Source organism: Arvicanthis niloticus, chromosome 10 (genome assembly GCF_011762505.2).
Source record: "Arvicanthis niloticus isolate mArvNil1 chromosome 10, mArvNil1.pat.X, whole genome shotgun sequence".
Classification (NCBI taxonomy): Eukaryota; Metazoa; Chordata; class Mammalia; order Rodentia; family Muridae; genus Arvicanthis; species Arvicanthis niloticus.
Window position 1 is genome coordinate 36,508,428 of NC_047667.1, and position 20,546 is coordinate 36,528,973.

The following is a 20,546-nucleotide window of genomic DNA, read 5'->3' on the forward strand; positions in this document are numbered from 1 at the left end:
GCATACAAAGTTTTACAAGAACATAATAATTTTATAAAGTAATTATATTGTATTGCAAAAATTAAAAATAGAAATATTTCTATTACATAATGGAAGGATATATTTTTCCATTGATTTTGTATATTATATGGTCAAGGCATATAAAACTAACAAGAAGTATATCAACCATCCAATGTAATTAATATCATTAAATTTTACACAACTTAAAGTATATTTAAAACATCATCCTGGTAAGCCCTTAGAAACATTGATCATAGGAGTGTTCAAAGAATTTTGGTTTGCTTGTTCTTTGACTATTTGTGTTTATTGTCTTGCTTGTTCCTTGACTATTTGCATCTACTGTATTACTAGTTCCTCAACCTAGAACTGACCTTAATACTTGTATGCAATTCAAATGGTATAAAAACAAAAAGGAAGAGGGGGGATGGCATAGGGGGGTTATACAAAGGGGAAATGGGGAAAGGGGAAGGCATCTGAAATGTAAGTAAATAAAATAAAAATATGTTTAAAACATAGCTATTTTTTACTCCGATTCAATTACTATAATTTCTCTAGTCAGGAGATGGGTATGTTGAAGAACATAATGGAACGTTATAGCCTAAATGTACATTTTCTTTTACTGGGCAGAAATAAATTCTCTTCATCAATTTGTTAAATTTGTGAATTCACCAAAGTCTTTAGATTATCAGAAGTATGTTTTATTCACATGTGTGTTTGCATTTTTATAAAAGAGAAGTTTTAATATGATAAACTAAATAATCAAAGAAAGGCAATTATATTGTAAGAAATAGACTTCTATAGTGAATACTAGGGAACAAAATCATGTGTATATATTGATGTTATAATTATAAACAATTGGCCACAAATACTTGAACAAATGAAGGGTCTCTATGTATTTGGGTTGTTGAAGGTGTCATAGAAGATTGCAGATTTTGAATGGGCTTCAAAGGGTATGGGAGTGTCACAGCATGAACAAGGATACTCCACACACTGGAAAATACACAAGTAAAGAAAACTAACCAGGGCTTGATGTATCATTCAGTAATAAAAATATAATGCTGATCACAATGAACACCATACAAATATGACTTTAAATTTTAGGACCACTTTAAGAAAAAGAAAGCTAGGAAGAAGATACAAAGTATTGTGATTTGAAGATGTTGATGATATAAAGCTGGTTGCACAGATTGCATTTCATACTGTTTCTAATATAAACTATATGCTATATATAAACTATATATAATATAATATATACAGTATATGCTATCTTGGCTAGATATTTTAGTGTAAACTAACACTAGTCTCAATGTTTCATATACACATAAGCTTGGATAAGTCTATCGGGTCAGTATCAACTGTTCAGCTCAGTTCATCTGGCTTAGTACTTTCACCAGGAAGGCAGTGAATCCTTTTTGGAGTATGTAATATATTCACTTCATAAGCAGAAATATTTTTTAATTTCAGAATAAAATATAAATAACACAAAATGTAACATAATTCACACTTTGGGGCTCATCTCATAGAACAGTCTGTTCTGTTTGGCAGGATAGATTGCCTTTTCCTTTTCATGCCTGCACTCACACATCCCTATCTTCTGACTGTCAAATATACACCTGGTTCCTGGCTGGTCTTCCTTTAATTTCTAGGGCTTATATTCATTTTTCCTTGTATTTTAATTGGATATTTTCTTTATTTGAATTTCAAATATTATCCCTTTTCCCAGTCTCTCCCCCAAGAAATCACCTATGCCATTGTCCCTCCTCTGCTTCTATGAGGGTGCTCCCCCACCCACGTACTCCTCCCTTCATGACCTTGAATTTCCCTACAATGGGGCCATGAGCCTTCACAGGACCAAGAGCTTCTCCTCCCATTGATGACCAACAAGTCCATCCTCTGCTTCATATGTGGCTGATGCCATGGGTCCCTGCATTTGTACTCCTTGGTTGGTGGTTTAGTCCATGGAAGCTCTGTAGGGTCTAGTTCATTGATATTATTTATCTTCCTATGTGGATGCAAACCCCTTCATCTCCTTTAATTCTTTCTCTAACTCCTCCATTGGGGACCCCATTGGGGACCCTGTGCTCAGTCCAATGGTAAGCTCTGAGTATCCACCTCTGTTTTTGCCAGGCTCTGGTGGAGACTCTCAGAAGACAGATATATAAGGATCCTGTCAGCATGTACTTCTTGGCATCCACAATAGTGTCTGGGTTTGGTGAATGTATATGGGATGGATACCCAGGAGGGGCAGTCTTTGGATGGGCTTTTCTTCAGGCTCTGCTCCACACTTTGTCCCCGTATTTGTTCCCATGAGTAATTTATTCCCTTTTCTGAGAAGTACTGAAGCATCCACGTTTTGGTCTTCCCTCTTCTTAAACTTCATGTGGTCTATGAATTGTGTCTTGGGTATTCTGAGCATTTGGGCTAATACCCATGTATCAGTGAGTGCATACCATGTGTATTCTTTTATGATTGGATTACCTCACTCAGGATGATATTTTCTAGTTCCCTCCATTTGACTAAGAATTTCATGAATTCATTGTTTTTAATAGTGAAGTAATAGTACTTTGTGTATATGTACATTTTCTTTATCCATTCTTCTGTTGAAGGACATCTGGGTTCTTTCCAGCTTCTGGCTATTATATATAAGGTTATTATGAAAGCAGTGGAGCATATATCCTTGTTCTCAAGAAGTTAGACTCCAGAGAATCAAATAAACCTATTAAAATGGGGTGCAGAGATAAAAAAAATTCTCAAGTGAGGAATAACGAATGGCAGAGAAACAACTAAAGAAATGTTCAACATCCTTAGTCATCAGGGAAATGCAAATTAAAACAACCCTGAGATTCTCTCTCACACCAATCAGAATGGCTAAGATCAAAAATTCAGGTGACAGCAGATGCTGTTCAGGATGTGGAGAAAGAGGAAGACTCCTCCATTGTTAGTGGAATTGCAGGTGGGTTTGTATTCTAAAGAGATCTCCATTTTCGTGTCCACACTCTTGTCATTACACAAACTCACTCTTCCAGGGAAAGCCCATTCTCTTGCGCATATGCTAAGGTCAGCTACATCTTATGTATGTAGTATACTATTACTTGTTAACTTTCACAAGCCCATTGTTTCTACTCCACATGTAGTTCTCCAACCCATATATGATGCTATGCCAACACTCTTCCCTTAAAGGAAAACATAATATTAAGCCTTGACACCTACCACTATATTATTAATTAGCAAATTGTACTGATATCACCAACATCACAGGTTGTAGAGGGCCTTCTCTCTTCTAGTAAAATCAGTTCTACTTACTTTCATACTTCCTTTCCATAAAATAAGGCAAGAACTTCATTAATTCTTTATCATTATTCTATTCACAAATTTTCAATTTTATGCTCCAAACTAAAGAAAATAAAGAAACATGAAACAATGAAAATTTTTCGTTTTTCTTAAATTATTTTGGGAGTGACCATTGCCTTACATATAAGGTTTTATCTGGAATCCTTATACATTGCCTGTGGCTTGTTTGTTTTTACTTCAGAGAATTAAACCTAGTGCCTAGAAATGTTTAGGCAGAAGCTAATCCTATATCCATAGACCTGTGTCCTCTAAGTTCCTTGACCATCTTATGAATTAAACTTCTCACTTAACCAATACAGAATTACATGGACCTCACTGGAAACCTAAAGTTGTATTGTGACCACAGAGCACTGAGTCATGCCCACGACTCATTTTCCTATTGGCTTTCTGCATCCATTATGAAGACATCTGCCTGGTACCCACATATGAATCACCTCATTTCCTTAGAGTATCAGAAACTGACTAACATCAAAGGTCACTTTGAAGAGATTGGAGTCTCAGAGTCTACACAGAATTTTGTTACAGTAGTAATCAACTCATTAAGTGTGTGTGTGTGTGTGTGTGTGTGTGTGTGTGTGTGTGTGAACCATCAAACTGAACATGAATAAAGTATTTTTTTCTATTCATCCTTACACCTCTGGTTTCTCTATTTAAGCTTTATCTGTCATAAACTGCAGTTAGGATAGAAATAATACATGTGGTGTAAGCACCCTCATAAGCATCTTCATGTTTTTCAGTTCAGTGGAGTCAAGTAAACACATCTAATAAGTACAATATTTTCAAATTAGAAGTTGAATAGTTGTGAAAATATATGTAATCTTCATAAGGCATGATTCATGTTTAGAAAGTTTTATCTGAGAAAAAGGCATTTGAAATCTTAGCCTTCTATGCCAACACCTGATGAGACAGAAAGTGGTGGGGGGATAATGAGGATTAGTATGGGAGCATCTGCATATGATACATGCCACTATTCCACTCCTGATACCTTGAGTGTGATCCAATGGGGAAATTAGGATGAAATAATCTCTCCTACACTAGAACTCTAACTCCAAACATTTTATATGAAAGATAGATACAGAAAACAGAGTGAAAAGAGATTCCCTTGCACTACCACACAGGGCTTTGAACTTATTAGAGCACAGAAATATTTATATTAAAAACAATTGTAACATTCAGTTTTTAAAAATTAACCATTATGCTAAATATAATAAATATATAGTTTCAAAGATATGTGTAAACATCTATATATATATATAATTGCATGTACAAAAAATAAACAAATTTCACTTTTTTCACCTGTGATATAAATAAAAATACTGTCAATATAAATTATTAATATGATTATATTCTAAGTCCTATAGAAGAATATAAAACCTTAATATTATAATGACAAAAATAAATAAGGAATTCTTAAACCCATAGAACATAAGTGACTTAACACGTGAATTAATAATGTATATGAATTTTATGACAAAGTAAGTCTAGATACCTTATTACTTAGAATTCACTACAACAAAATGTATACTATTTAATAAACCATGAAAGTATCATACACTGGATTATATAGCCATGAAAACTGATTATAATGCTTTATCTGTTGTTCCAAAGTAATAAATGAACTCCAGATCATAATATTTTACACATTATCACTGCTGCATAAAAGTCATAGAAATTTAAAGAAAATATATGCTTAAAAAGAAAATAGTTATAATTACCTTATGAAGCTAAACTTTTCAGCATCTTTCATGATCCTCATACCTTGTCATTGTGTGTATCTGTCACAAAGAAAGAATGTGTGTGATTATGTGTGAGAAGTGTGTGTAACAGAGAAAGCATTTGGGGTGTGTTTGTGTGTGTGTATGTGTGTGTGTGTGTCCAACGAGAAAAGACAAAGAAAACCTGAGAAGTTTAGCAGTTATTTCTTACCATCTGGTACACTTGGTGTGAAATTTTCTACATAAATCAGTGGTTCTTATTTCAATCCTTGTGAGCTACTAAAACAGTATATTTATTTGCATGCTTTACAAATGACCAAATTTCTTAGAGTGAATTAGGAAGTCTTAAATCAAGATCCCAGCAGATTCCCTGTATGGTGATGACTTTTGAGTTATAGATGCTGATTTCTTGTTATTTCATTATAAGGACATTAATCTGCACCACAAAAGAAGAGTCCTTATGACCTGATGACTTTGCTGAGGCATTACTTTCTCATGCCACCGTCTTGAAATTTATGACAACATTCAATCCTCAGCACAGTTCTAAATACATAATGAGAGTGGATGGGGCAAATTACTCTTGTTTCAGTAACTTCTGAAATCTTTAGTCCTGAGTGTTTTCTTGACTTAGGTTTTTCTTTCACTGTTATTGTTTGCTTATATTTTTTGTTTGTTCATTTAAAATAGTATTTCCTAGTACACAGAAGCCTATACCTTACTAGAGCAATAAACACTAGCTCAGAGTCTCCTTAATTAAAGCATTGAGGAGAAAATTCTCCCCAGCTCTGTAGAAATTAATTATTAGAAGGGTATGGAAACAAATCACGTCCATTCCATCATCATTGTTCAGCTTTGTGCCAGGAACACAGGCCTGCCCTCACTAAGGGCTGATGTGTAGAGAATTCTGTTGGCAATGTGAACAAAATGTGGAGGTTAATGGGCTCAAAAACACCACAAATACAAAATCCATCAGCTTTGACTGTCATTCTATGGGAAATAAAGAGATTTGTGATGATTGGAAGAAGGAACTCATTATCTAACCCTAACACCTCACCCCCTCCAAAACAAAACCCCACAACAAACAAGCAAGCAAACAAACACAAGAACATAAACAAAACCCAAGTGAATAGACAGAAAGAGCAGCCAATAACCCAAAATGTGATGAACTGAAACGAACAAGTCCAGCCTACTTTCCTTGTATCTAAAGAATCAATGATCCAGTGAGAAAGGAAAAACACATTGCCCAGAAATAGCCACTGGTTTCTGTGTTTCAGAGTGGAGGTAAAGTCAACAGCCACAGGAAAGCTTGTTAGAGATGAGGATGCCAGGAATTATGAGAATGATGGTTGATCTTGAAACATTTCAGTGCTGATGGGGCCATTGGAGGATTTGTAAGTGAGGGTGTGGATAAAACATCAGAACATTTATTGTTGTTGCTGTTCTTTTTTGTTTGCTTGCTTTGTTTTGCTTTGTTTTATCTACTCTTGTCACCTCATCTCTTCCTATCTTCATACTCCTATGAGGTACCTCTTTAATGACTGCTATCCACTACAGATCCAGTTCACTGTCTGTCCAGTCAATGCTATGCGGATGGTCACTGACAGCTATAGGACAGCTAGAATAATCCTGTAGTTGGTGAGGTGGATTTATGCTATCCCTTAGGATGGTCTGAAGGTTGCTCTAACAGCCAGGCTTCACCTTCACTGACATCTCCCCATAGCCCTATATCTCCTAATCACAGGCAGAGTCAGCAAGTCCAAAACAGGACACTGCAGAAACTCAGGCACAGGGCTCAGCAGTCCTCAGAAAGGACTTCCATTGCTGGCATCTGGCTGCTCCCTCCTGACACCAGCACCCAACCACAGACTTTTTGTATTTTATTTTTCTATCAAACTATACATTAAAAACTATTCCCACTGCATTATATATTCATAGTTTGATGTTTCCTAATGCTTCAGATACTCTCAAATGCATGAGAAACTAAATGTTCTATTCTCCTGAGATAGACAAAGGTGAGATGGGAGATGCACAAAAGAGCTGAAAAAGTGTTTTTAAAAGCATGTGCTTTCTAAGGTAATTTTGTTTCCTAAGGTTGACCTGGAACTCTGGGCTCTATAATCTGGCTAATGTTTAAGTGCATTAATGCTAAGCCATTAAAGCGAGAGAAAAATCATTAAGAATGATAACTCCCAAATCAGACTGTGACCTAGTGCACCTCAGAACCTGTTCTTTTCACACTTTGTTATGGCCTCTCAATCTTTTTCTCATTTAATTCTTTAAAGCTTAATTAAAAGCAGTAGGAAAAGTGGAAAATAATGAACATTAAATTTTCTTTTAGATACTATAATGTAGTGAATACCTGTTTGAGAGAATCTAGAAAATGTCGTCTTGGATAAGAATATGACACAAGAGTTACTCTAAGCTACCATTTTTTTAGAAGGAAGTTATGCTAATCTGTTTTTGTTGTTCTAGATATATCAGGATCAAACAGCAGAAAAATTATATGTCAGACCTATAATGTTATTTTATCTGCCTCTCTCCCACTACTTGACTATGATTAACTTGATAAATTGAATCTATTGTGCTGTCAGATATGTAATTGTGCAATGTGATTTTCACGGGATGATGCAGGCATTTCAATAATGTAGCCAAGATGAGAGAACTCAACTGTCACTATGTTGAAGGGCAGATTAACCTTGAAAAAAATCTATACAATAGAGATATGGTGTGATAAATTTATAGATCAGTGGTAGAAATCTTACTCAGTATGCATTAGGTCTTTGGTTCCACCTCTGGTACTGCTAAAAACAAACAAAAACACAGAATGTTTTATTTGTAAAGTAACTGTAACTTGACTTGAGAACCAACGATTTATAAAAATTGATGCATAAGAGGTATTCCAGTACCCTATGTATAACATGGACTCAAAATATTTTTCTTCAATCAATAGAAGAATATATGAGTAAATGCATGGAAAAAGTATTGTGGAGGTAGAAAAATAAGTTGAAATAATATATTTATTGAAAATTATTCCAGAAAACAATCTAAATAAAACCTATTACTTCTATCATCTACACTGATAAATATAGTATGGTTTAAGTACTTCTTTATTTGTGATAGACCTATAAATATATAATCATACATATTTGATTAAATTAACTTATTTTTGAAATCAAATATGATTGTAATTTATCACATTAAAGCTGTTTGACTCATAAGACTAATTTAAAAATATGGTTTGGTTTTGAGACAGACTCTCATTAAGTACCCTTGGATATTTATACCAGACAAGCTTAGAACTCAGAGATCTACCTGCACTTTCGTGTTGGGGTTAAATGGACCATCACCTATGTATCCACCTAGCCTACATAGGGAGAATATTTTTAAGAATCAAATGTTTCCAGCAAGCTTATAAACTAAAGAGAGGAGGAAAGAAAGACTCAACTATACAGCATAGGATTAAATACAAGCAACCAGGGTATGCACGCCTTGTACTTTCCTCACAGGTCTATAAAGTACCTCCCTCGTATTCCCTAAAGTTTGTATCATTTGTGTAGTCTCAATCAACCCATCCAGCTCAGAAGTTGGGGTTCATTTTGCTTATATATTATATTTACTGCTTTAGTGTATACTCAAACACTAATGGTGGTTTAATTTTTATATGCAATAGATATATTTTGTTGGGTTTAAAATATCAATATTTCTTATCATACTATTTCCCTTTCTGAAAGTCACATTAATCCAGGTAGCCTTGTCAGGCTGAAGTCCAAGTACTTCTGTCTTTCCTGCAGGTCACCTTTTCTGACCTTGAAGCACAGGGCTTTCTATATCCTATTTACTTTCCTGTGGTGATCCCAACTCTCTCTCCTCTCCATTTCTTCGTGTCATGTATCATTTTTCCCTCCCTCTGAATTTCATGACAAGTCTTCATTGTCATTGTCTTTCAAGACAAGTATTTCATGTCTTTCTCTGGAATTTTCCTAAAACACAGTTCCTGGGGTAAACTTCATTTAAATATTGAATAAATATGAGAAGTGCTTCTCAAAAACCATAATGTTAGAATTAATAAAATAAATAGGTTTATATCTTGAAAAAGTAAATTCTAGCATGATTTACTTCCTCTACTAATGCATAGTAACGGCAGGATCACCATTATTAGATAAAGTAGTACTGCTCAGAATTTTGTATGCATTTTTTCTCTTTATATCCTCCTGTTGCATTTCTTCTTTCTCTCTTTTGGTCTGCTTTCTACTTTAATGTCCTAAACATACATGCACATAAATACACACACACACACACACACACACACACACCATTACACATTCATACATGCAACCATTAAGATGAGATTCTTATGAATATGAGAGTAAACAATGTCTCCTCATAAATGGATTCTACAACAAGACTTATCAAGACTCATTTGGGTAATGAAGAGTGAGGCGCAGACAGGTTAAGAACTCTTGTGGAGTCCCACTGTATGTGGTTGGTGTCATTATGAAACTAAGAAGCTAGTTAAGTTATGATGATCTTGAATAACTTACCTGTTACTGTCTTGCTTTAATTTATGCCAGGCATGTTAAGCTCCTCCAGGGATCCATAGTGGTTTCTGTAGAATTAGCCATTAACAAATATTTTCTGACATTAATGATAGGATACCAGAATATTCTACAGAGAGTTGTGGCTGCAAGAGGAAAATAAATAAATAAATAAATAAATAAATAAATCTTTGAAGGTCAATCCCTTTTGTTAAATATCTGATAAATGTTAGCATAGTATTGATTGGCAACAAAATATGGTTTCTACCCTGAAATAGTAGCCACCCATATTGGGAAAATAGATAAAAGGAATATGACCAGGTCCACTGGCCATTAGGGTGCCACAAGACAACTTCATAATATATGACACAGTCTGGGATACCCTGTTTCTTAAGAACAGAGTAGTTAGGCTTCATCAAGAGAAACATCAAGCTTCCACTGTGAAGTGGATTAATTCAGAGTGACCTTGCTAGGCAAGAAAGGAATAAAAGATCATATTATCAATCTGGGAACCCAGCAGTTGTGCAAGATTGCTTCTGTACAAAGTATGAAATGGCAAGGGATCAAAACTGCTTAATGGTTTCAGAAATCTTTAAAATTATAAGAATTCCTCACTAACCCTGATTTAGAATTCTATTCTTCTCACTTGAACTACAAAATTCAACCAAACAGTGTTCATCCAATGGATGTTGTGTGTTAGATATGTCTTAGACTGAGTGTTAGTTATCCAGAGCTGACAATGTGAAAGCTTGTCTTCTGCTTTGTTAAAGAATATCATGAGCACAGGGAGGAATTATTAAGATTCAGAACCAGACATCTAGACAAGAGATCTCATGAGGACACAACTCAAAGATGTTGCAAAACTTGCCCAATTGTAAGGTTTTGGCAGAAAAAAATAACTCATAACATTTGTTGGGATTGTAATCTATAAATCAGGCATATGTTAGTCTCCTATGACTGATGTCAGTACACAGATTTCCTGTATGACTCCCTACTTTTTCAAATCCATATCTTTCCCTTTATAAGTGTCTCTGTCCATGGAACATTGTTTATAACTGATGAACCTAAACCAGCACATAATTTTTACCTATATTTCACTCCCATTAGAATTCTATCTTAGTATTATACATGGTATGGATTTTGAGAAATGTGCAATGATATGCATTCACAGTTATATGAAACAGAATATATTTTCTATCCTGCAACACATTTCTATTCCTCTTATTCTTGTGCTTTTCCCCTACAAATATCAGACACTAACTTACTGTCATAGTAATTCGACTGCTTCATGAGTTCAATCACATACTATGTGGCACTTTTCAGGCTGATGTCTTACATTTAATAGTATGCACTTTAATTGTCACTATATATATATATATATATATATATATATATATATATATTTTTTTTTGTTGACAGCTCTAATAGTGCATGTCTAGACAGACCACAGGATACTTAACCCCTCATATGCTAACTGTTTCTCTTTTTGTTTAAATGTCTGACAATGAAGAACAAATCACTATAAACATCTACAAGTTGATTTGTTGTGTAGTCACATGTTCTAAAGGCCTTTGTGTTAATTTCAGGTTGTGTGGTTGAAATCAAGTACTTTAAGAATGTGTCAAACTATTTTCTAAAGCATCAGTTTGTTAGCACTGTTAACAAACTGAGTTCTTATTTCCATGCAATCTCGCATGATTTGTTCTTCACAGTTTTCTGAATTATGTTCCCCAAATGGGTGTGTAGTAGTATCTCATTTTTGTTGTAATGCACCTTTCCTGATTGCATATTAGAAAAAACAACTTTCCACATTTTCATTTACTTACAAAATAAAGTGGCCTAAAATAAACCATCACACACACACACACACACACACACACACACACACACACACAAAAAAAAAACCACCAGCATGACTTTCGTTGACCCAAGTTGTCTATGTGGGAAGTTTGTTCTTTATACATTGTGGCCATGCAATAGATACTCTACTTCAAGCAATTCTGATTGACTGCTGACAAAAGTGATGAAACTGGCCTTTTGGTCCTTGCTGGAAGGGTTGATGTCACTATCATGTACACCAAATGGAATTTCCATTTGGGAAACTGTAGAGAAAACCACATCTTACTCAGACGAGATCTTTGAGATGGCTCTTAGTTCTGAACCTTATACTTTTCCATCACCAAAGAAGCTGATTCAGCCTGGTCCATTAAAAATTTCAGCCAGACCATGCCCACTGTGGGGAGCCGACAGAAGGAGGCTATCATCCTTGCAGCCATCTTGAGCCATATACCCTGATAAGAGATTTGATTACAATAGCCTACAACAGATGAGCACACTCTGATAGCATCTTGGTTTAGATATCCAGGATCTTTCCTTGGGTGTGTGAGATTAAAAGTGTGTGACTTAAGGGTGTGACTTAGAGATCAGATTTAGAGACAAGGCCTAAGGGTATGACGTAAAGGCATGATTTAGAGGTGTGGATTAGAAATGAGACATATAAAAGGCAAAAGGCAAACAGAAGAAATGAGGGTGGTACAATTAGGAGTACAACTTGGAGAACAATTTGGAGTAACAGAAATTCAGACACTAGGAGTAGGAGTAGACATTAGACACTCGGAAGAGTGCAACTTGGAGTAGGAATTAGGAGTAGGAATTACGCATTGAGGAAGAAGATACTTGGACTAGAGAACTCGGAAGAAGAATTATTAGGTATTAGGCATTTGGCACTTGGAGGAAGAACTTGGAACTCTACATTAGGCACTTAGCACTTGGAAGAAGTAACTTGGAACATGGAGGCACTAGGAATTAGGAACTAGGGACTAGGAACTAGGGACTTGGAGAGAAGAAGAGAGACTGAAGAATAAACAGGATTGAATCACACTCTGTCTGGTCTCCATTCTTCGAGTATGTCCTCACTCTCTCTCTTGCTGAACCCTGACCCACTGACCAAAGCAGCCTGGGGCAGTGTAGGCTAACAAGTTAGTCCCCAAGGCTTTTGGCAGTGTGGGTTCCAACATTGACAGAATGGTCCGAGACATTTTGGCCCCCCAACGTGGGGTAGTGCAGTTCTCAACATTTTGGCCCCTAAACGTGAGGCAGCTCGGGCCGCAACAGCCTATCACTCTCCTAGCTATTGAAGCCCAGAATGCTGTAGTTCAGGCTCTCAATGAATACTCCAACATACTCAAAAAAGCCATGGACAATCCTCAAATTGAAGGTGAAAAGTCAGCCCAGTAGCACACAGTGGAGCGTGCATTGAAGAAACACAGAAGAAAGGCAGTGTATGAAGATTGCCAATGCATTTCCTCAAAGATAAAGAAGAGCTTAAGAAAGTAAAAAATAAAATAAAATAAACTTCACATAATTGCCACAGAGAGGAAGCTTCACAGCATAGTTGATCTGAGTAATGTGGTCAAGGATTCAGAATGCTCAGTTGGACACTAAGGTGATGTCTCAGGATCATGAGTTCATTGTCCAATCAAGGGACGAATTTAAATAAGAGTTGGGAATTTCACTTCAGATGTCACTCCTAAAAGGAAATAGGAGAGTATTCGTGACCTGGCCAACAAACTTTTCACCAATGACCTGATTGTTCATGCCTATAGTAGCAACAACCACCTTTAAGGGAAACTAGTACAACAGAAGGCCACAGAGAAACAGCACTTGAAGCTAGCCTTTGGGAGGCAAAACCTAGAAAAAAAGAGGACCTTTGATTTTGCAGTTGCAAAGGCAATAGGGCACAATGGAGGTGAATCCAGCTGAGCCGAAAGTAGATGAAATGAAAGATGCCTTGAGAATGAAATGTGGACCCAGCTTCACTGACAGGTAGATACCCACACTGATGGTTTGCTAAATGCCCTCAAGGTACAAGAAGGAGAACTGAAGTAATTCATTTGAGCAGGGCCTGTCTGAAAAACTATCTGAGCAAGAATTAGCATTTCATCGTCACAGACAACAACAAGTGGACTACTTATATGTGGACATAAACACTGCTTACACTAGGCTGAGTGAAGCTGCTCAGATTAATGTTGTTGCTTATGAAGTAGCCCAAAAAGCCTACTCGCTCTGGCTTTCAGTGGAACATTCAAGTACAGCATGAAAACCACATCTGTAGCAACTTTTCATATCCCATTGCAGAAGGCAGTTGAGGCTATCAGACTCAACTGTTCTGATAATTTGAATTTGCCCAGGATTTAACTGTACCCATTGCCATGAAGTTCTTAACAGTGTGGGTAGACAATGAAGAGTCCTTAAGAGCCCGTCTTTATTCCTCAAGGATACCAATGATTCATGAAACCAGAAATAGCATGTATCAAGGCCTCCTATCCTATGTAGTCTCTACTTCAGTTCCTGCTTAAGTAACTGAAACCACTAGAAGAGCTCTACCCTGAGGAAAAAAAAAAAAAAAAAAACAACAACAAAAACAAAACCCATATTTAAATTGCTCTCACATTGCTCTTATTGCATTGAGCATGGTGACTTAGAGCTGGAAGCAAAGTTTGTCAACCAGCTAAATTTGCTGGCCAGAAGAGTGGTACAGGACTGGCGGAAAAAGGCCCATAGGACCCTAGAAACTAAACAGCTAGTAGACTGCACATGCCAGCATCATAGGAATGGTAACTATTCAAATGCAGCAAGTATAAGGCTTAGGAAGAGTTGTGTTACCTCATATGCAAAGAAGTCAGCTTTGGTGTTGGCACGGTTTACAACAAGGGTCCCAGAATCATCTAAAAGTGAGAAGTTTTAAATCCTCTTTCAGATACTAGAACCTGTTGCAAGGCTATCATGGCAGTGAACTCCAGGAGGCTTTGTTTGCAACTTGTGCAACATTTCCATCTTTTCAGGTCTTATTGAGCAAGCTTGTGAACCACACTCACAGTAATGCTTGTGATAGATACTATAGTTTCTGCCTTTGGAGCGAACTGCATAAAAAACACAATGAAAATAAATGTTAACATTAGTACACACTTATATTTTAGGTTGAGCACATGCCGCTACCTCACCCCTGCCTTCTGCCCTTCTCACCGCTCCCCTCTTTTGTATTCTGTGCTACATAGATAGGTTCACTTCTACTTTCAGGTCATATGTGATTTTTATTTATCTATAAGTCACTGAACCACCAAGGAGAGAAAACACTACGTTTGTCCTTATAAAACTGGCCTGATACATTAATGTGATGCAAACATACTGTTTTTAATGTCTTTGGCAAGGCAAAACAGGTGTAGCTCACCATGGACACAGAGAAGGTAATTTGAAAGTGAACTACAAAGAAGTTAAAAGATTCTGGAATAAAAGAGCAGAGTATTATAGCCACAAGTAATAAAGTTTGAGAAAACAGGAAAGATTCTCTCAAAGACACTCCATAAGAATCCTAGGGAATCTTATAGAGATATTATCTTTCATTCTTCAGCTTTGGACTTTTAGATGTGTGTTTATATAATATCACTTTTAAAATGTGTTTATATACATATTTATTCCCATGAGAGGGGCTTGCACACATGCTATAGCAAGCATATGGATATCAGAAAACAAATTCCATACCTTGATAGTCTCCCCCTTGTTTTGAAGCAAAGTCTCTTTTAAGTATATGTGCTGCTGAAGTGAGCACTTGGAGTCTCTTCTTAATAATAGTTTTATTTATGAGGATTTTATATATACAAACAAAATATTTTGATCATATCTATCCTACACTGATCCCATCTTTAACTTTTCCCAGACACAGCCAATCATGTTTTTCTCCCAGCTTGATCATCCATTTTTTAACCCACATTGTCTAGTCAGTGCTTCCATTATGTGCATGGGTGTGAGTACCATATCCTAGATCATAGACAAGCCAGCAAGGCTATATACCTGAAGAGATTGATACTTTCTCTTCCAGAAGTTAGCAACTACTGGCATGCCTTCTCTAGAATAGGGTCTCCTCACAAGCCACTCCTCCATCCATGCTGAAACTTTGTCTAGCTTTACTTCAGTGCAAGTGATTTTCACCGCTGTAAGTCCATGTGTGTGGCAGCCTTTCTTTGTCCAGAAAACACTGACTTGCATCAATCCTTCCATCCTCAGGCTCTTGCAATCTTTCTGCTCTATCTCTTTTATATTCCCTGAGCCTGGGTGATAGACAGTGTGATACAGATGTCCCATTTAGCACTGAATGCTCTTCCATCACTTTGCTGCACCTTGACCAGTTATGGATCTTTTTCTTAACCACTGCTTCCTCCAAAATAAGTTTTTCTGATAAGAGGTCAAAGCACAACTGATCCATTGGTATAAAGACAAATAATAATTAGACAATGGTTTGACACTGTGACCATTAAACAAATTAATGGAACTAGGTTAACCCATAGGCCTATTACTTTCCTTACCACAGGTTCTTGGCAGTTTAGGACAAAGTTCTAGTGTGTAGAATGTGCAAAATCCAACCTTAAAGCAAATGGTTACCTTTGTAACACCTATGATATTGATCCTATCTTTGCAGGTCCACTACTATCATACCTTATAGGATTTACAGCTGGGTAATACATTACGCACACAGCAGTCTGTATAGCAACTTTCAGAGCTATAGAAACTTGACAATAGTGAGGAAATTTCCAAGCCTGTACCATCTTGATTTTACCATAGCATGTTACTAAGTATGGGGTATTATTACCAAGTACTGGCAAGTAATCAAGAACAATGACAATATCCTATATTGTCCTGATAATCTGAGTGATCCTCCGTCCTGACCAAGAACTGTAAGAGATGGATCCCACAAATGGTACTAGACTTTATAAATGATGATGTGTGATACCTACATTGCCCCCATCTTTCTGGCTGTCTCAGCTCTCTGTCAGTCTCTGTGGGTCTTTGTCTGTGTCTGTGTCACCTATGTCTGTGTCTCTGTGTATATGTCTATGTCTATGTCATCTGTGCCTGTGTATCTCTGTGCTTGTCATCTGTGTCTATGTGTGTCTGTATCTGTATGTGTGTCTGTGCCTATCTGTGTGTGTGTGTGTGTGTGTGTGTGTGTGTGTGTGTTGTGCCCTTTCCCCAGCCTTAGGCAGGCCTGAAAGACCTTGTTTACCACAATAGACCAAATAATAAGACCCACATGGAGTTACCCACTTTGGCTGCATGTACAGCCTGCTACAGGAACTTAAAAGAATAACTGCCCACTGAGCTTGCCTTGAGATATCTCTGGCTGTGACAAAGGATGGGTTCCTCCACCCATCTCCAGCAGTGACCAAGGATGGGTCCCCTCACCTATCTCTGGCTGAAACAAGGGGTTTGGTGGAGCATTCCCTTTAAATTGAGAGCTGAACATTAAACTTTGAGCCTTGATAAGAGAACTTTGTCTTGGCTTCATCTTTCTCTCACTCTCCATCCCTTTCTTCATTTCCAGCCCCCCCTTTCAGGAGAATCCAGTTGGCCTGAGGCCGCAGGCAGGTACAGTGTATGTGTTATCATCTGTATTTTCCTGTGCCTATGCTTGTGTCTGTGTCTATGTCTGTGTGCCCCATTTTTCAGCTCCCATATCACTGTAAAAGTGCTAGGATTAGACATACTTGCCAGCACTCTCAGCTATTAATGTGGGTTTCAGGGTTCCAATTCAAGGCAGTGTCAAACACTATTTATTCCCTGAGTCATCACTCCTTATTGGTGACAGAATTTATTTACTTTCTATCAAGCTACCAAGTGTATGATGGTTTTCTACAACAGTCATAGGAAAGAAATACATATGAGCTTAAATATGCTTTTCATGTTCTTCTTTCTCTTTTGCTCATTATTTCTATCCAGTTCATCTTTCTCTACTTCATAGAACATTACAAAATTTATGCAAGAGGCTATATCTCTGTACTTTATTCATTCAATCTATAGTATTTAGGTAGAAATGAAGAAAGAAAAAAGCAAAGGGGAGATGCTTTACCCAGCATCAATCACCCCATTAAAAAACAAAGCAACAAAAATCAGTATGTATTTTTAAAAAATAAAACATTTTTCTCCATTTTCTAGATTTTTCAAGTAAAATAAAAAAATGGTGTTTAATAGGATGAAAATGATTTATTACCAATATTTTTTCATTATGCCATAAATGTATAACTTTCCCCAGAGGTACTAGTTTTTTGGACATGTACTGTGACAGCTGGGAAGTCAGTGATGACAGATTTGCGTGGCAGGGTCCCTGATATTTGACACAAAGTTCTATTTCCCTGACACACATTTACTGGAATTCTTTCAGTTAAGTCTGCTCATGTCACCACTTCTGCTCCGCAAATAGAGCAGAGATGACAAATGTCAGTCCTTCCCAGAGCCAGGAGGGCCCTTCTCCAGGCACTCACCTTTGCAGTCACCTCTTGGAGGCCCTGGCCTCCTGCAACATGGCATCGTGTCAACACACATGAATGTGGATTGTCTGACTATATAAGGATGTAGTGTGAAACAATCAAAGTGTTAAATTATCAAGACCTTCATGGAGTTAACTGCAAATGCATTTAAAGTCAATAGGGCAAGTGCAAGTAGTTACTACTTAATCCCATGTTTCTGAAATGATACGGTTCAAACAAAGAACTTAATCTATTAAATTTAATTATGATGTCTCAGTAATTTTCCATGAAAGAATTCAAACTTCAGACTAATCTATACCATTAATTCTTCTTGAAATTGAACACCATTAGAAGTAAAAAGAAAGAACTGAATTTTAAGATGGAAGAGCATAAACAGGCTATCATAGCCCACACTTGCATTGACAGCACTTGAGAAACAAAGGCAGGAGGAGTAAGAGTGAAATGTTTTTGTCAGATACTTGATAAATTCAAGGGCTGCATGGAGTATAGATGCTGCCTTGTAAAATCATCAACAAAAAATTTTTTTAAAAAGGAGGTCATATTTATATGTCATATATATGTACCGATATTTTTTTCTCCACAGATTTGGGCTTTTTTCTCTTTTTGATACTATTTTTATTAATCTGAGAGGAGAATTAATACAATGTACCTTGATAATTTTCATTCCCTGCTATCTCCAAATCCTGACTCATCCCAGGTCTTTTTATTTACTTTGTATATAAACAGGTTGTTTAGCCAAAGCTAGGAAGTGTGTGTGTGTGTGTGTGTGTGTGTGTGTGTGTGTGTGTGTGTGTGTGTGCTGGTTTAGCAAATTGCTGCTAGTTGGTTCTCTTCTAAGATCTAAGATTTTACTAGACCTGGGTAGTGACTGAGTTTCTAGTACCAGGAAGTTTCCATCTCCCTCACCTCCTACCCCCATTGAGAAAACCTTTGTCTGGACAGTTTTTGGTTATTACCAAGATATGAATACCACTATTGCAATACTAAGTATATCTTACTCTATAGGTCATGGTTGTAGTTCATCAGTGTCACATCTGGATAGGATTATTTTTCGTTTTCTCTTTCTTTCTTTCTTTCTTTCTTTGTTTCTTTCTTTCTTTCTTTTTGGCATGGGCTTCACTGTTTTAAGGTGGTTTTCTTTTTTATTTCCTTATTTTTTATCAGATATTTTCTTTATTTACATTTCAAATGTTATCCCTTTCCTAATTTCCCCTCTGAAAACCCCCTAGTATATCCCCTTCCCCCTGCTCACTAACCTACCCACTTCTGCTTCCCTGTCCTGGCATTCCCATACACTGGGGACAATGAGCCTTCACAAGACCAAAGGCCTCTCCTCCCATTGATGTCTGACAAGGCCATCCTCTGCCATATATGCAGCTGAAGCTATGGGTTGCTCCATGTGTACTCTTTGGTTGGTAGTTTAGTCCCTGGGAGCTCTGGTGGTTCTGGTTTATTCACAGTGTTGTTCCTCCTATGGGACTGCAAACCCCTTCAGCTCCTTCAGTCCTTTCAGACTCTGGGTTCAGTCCAATGGTTGGCTGTGAACATTCACCTCCATATTTGTAAGGCTCTGAGAGAGCATTTCAGGAGCCAGCTATATCAGGCTCCTGTCAGCAAGCACTTCTTGGCATCCACAATAGTGTCTGGGTTTGGTAACTGTATATAGTTTAGAAACCCAGATGGAACAGTCTCTAGATGGCCTTTCCTTCAGTTTTTGCTCCACACTTTGTCTCTGTATTTCCTCCCATGGATATATTGTTCCCCCTTCTAAGAAGGACCTATGTATCCACACTTTGGTCTTCCTTCTTCTTGAGCTTCACATGCTCTTTGAATTGTATCTTGGGTAATCCAAGCTTTTGGACTAATATCGACTTATCAGTGAGTGCATACCATGTGTCTTCTTTTGTAATTAGGTTACCTCACTCAGGATGATATTTTCTAGTTCCATCCATTTGCCTAAGCATATCATGAATTCATTGTATTTAATAGCTGAGTAGTACTCCATTGAATAAGTGTACCACCTTTTCTGTACTAATTTCTTTGTTGAAGGACATCTGTGTTTTTTCCAACTTCTGACTATTATAAATAAGGGTGCTAATAATATAGTGAAGCATGTGTCCTTGTAATATGTTGGAGAATCTTTTGGGTCTATGCTCAAGAGTGGTATAGCTGGGTCCTCAGGTGCAAGCATTCACCATACTATGTCCAATTACCAGATTGATTTTCAGAGTGGTTGTATCAGCTTGAAACATCACCAACAATGGAGAAGTGTTCCTCTTACTCCACATCCTCATCAGCATCTACTGTCACCTGAGGTTTTAATCTTAGTCATTCTGACTGGTGTGAGGTGGAATCTCAGGGTTGTTTTGATTTGGATTTCTCTGATGACTAAGGAAGTTGAAAATATCTTTAGGTTCTTAACCATTCATTAATCCTCAGTTGAGAATTCTTTGAATTCTGTACCCCATTTTTAATAGGGTTATTTGGTTCTCTGGCTTCTAACTTCTTGAGTTCTTTTTATATATTTGATATTAGCCCTCCAGTGGATGTAGTGTTGGTAAAGAACTTTTCCCAATCTGTTGGTTGCCATTTTGTCCTATTGACATTGTCCTTTGCCTTACAGA

At 37.0% G+C, this 20,546-nt stretch overlaps 1 pseudogene; it reads left to right on the forward strand.

The window, feature by feature from the left end:
- The first annotated feature begins 11,513 nt into the window (after positions 1-11,513).
- On the forward strand, positions 11,514-14,244 carry LOC117716472 (MICOS complex subunit Mic60 pseudogene; annotated as a pseudogene).
- Positions 14,245-20,546: the final 6,302 nt, after the last annotated feature.